The sequence below is a fragment of the Hipposideros armiger genome, unplaced genomic scaffold (genome assembly GCF_001890085.2).
Source record: "Hipposideros armiger isolate ML-2016 unplaced genomic scaffold, ASM189008v1 scaffold_1584, whole genome shotgun sequence".
Classification (NCBI taxonomy): domain Eukaryota; kingdom Metazoa; phylum Chordata; class Mammalia; order Chiroptera; family Hipposideridae; genus Hipposideros; species Hipposideros armiger.
Genome location: NW_017732934.1, coordinates 163,882 through 164,862, shown reverse-complemented (window position 1 = coordinate 164,862; position 981 = coordinate 163,882).

The window sequence follows — 981 nt, the reverse complement described above, 5'->3', positions numbered from 1 at the left end:
AGTTTCTATAATCTTAAAATGTAGATAGAGGCCTTCATCCAGCCAAGATGGAGCAACAGCAACAGATTTATCCTCTTGCCTTAAACAGCTAGAAAACCGTACCAGACAAAAATACTTGAAGCGGATATCCATTAGTCATTTAAAATATTTAAAACAATATTTTCAGACATTGGACAGCAAGCAACACATAATTCCTGGGATAAAGGAAGCCAACAAGACAAGCCCTATGATTGCATGGGCTTACTACTGCCTGCAAGCAGCTTCCAGGGTGCAACACAGGGAGGGGAATCCAAATAGAACCCTGCATTCTAGGAAAGTTGAGGAAATCGACATCAAAATATGGGGGGGCAGAAAGGAGGGGGACAAGGCAGCTAAACTGGACCAAGGTAGCTACTTTGTAGAACAAAGTACCAGAGAGGAGAAATCTATACAGGGAGTTCCAGAGATCTGCAGAGAGGTTCCCTTGAGTCTTTGGCTGAGTTCTTAACTGTGCATACATGTGAGAAAACTACCAAGGCCAGGGAAATAATCACAAAAAAGGCAAAACAAAAATCCTTAGGGCTTGCACAGGTCTGGGAATAGTTCACATCCCACCAGCTAGAGTGGAAAGATTATTTTCTAATGTCTAGGGAATCCAGTAGAGTCATAATAAGAGTATTGAAGTCCATACTACCTCTAACAAAGATAAAAAGAAAAATTCTTGAAAGGATCAAACTAATTCCAAATAACTTAGTGGCATCTCACAACAAAGCCCAAAAATATTTAAAGAATTACAGCACATCCAGAAAACAACAACATAAAATTCACAATGTCCAGCGTTCAATAAAAAAGTACCAGCCATACAAAAAGCAGGAAAGTGTGATGCACAACCAGGAGAAAACTCAATCAGTGGAAACATACTCACATGTGATGTAGATGAAGGAACTCGCAGAAAAGAATGTTAAAATAACTATTATAATTATACTCTATGTGGTAAAAAAA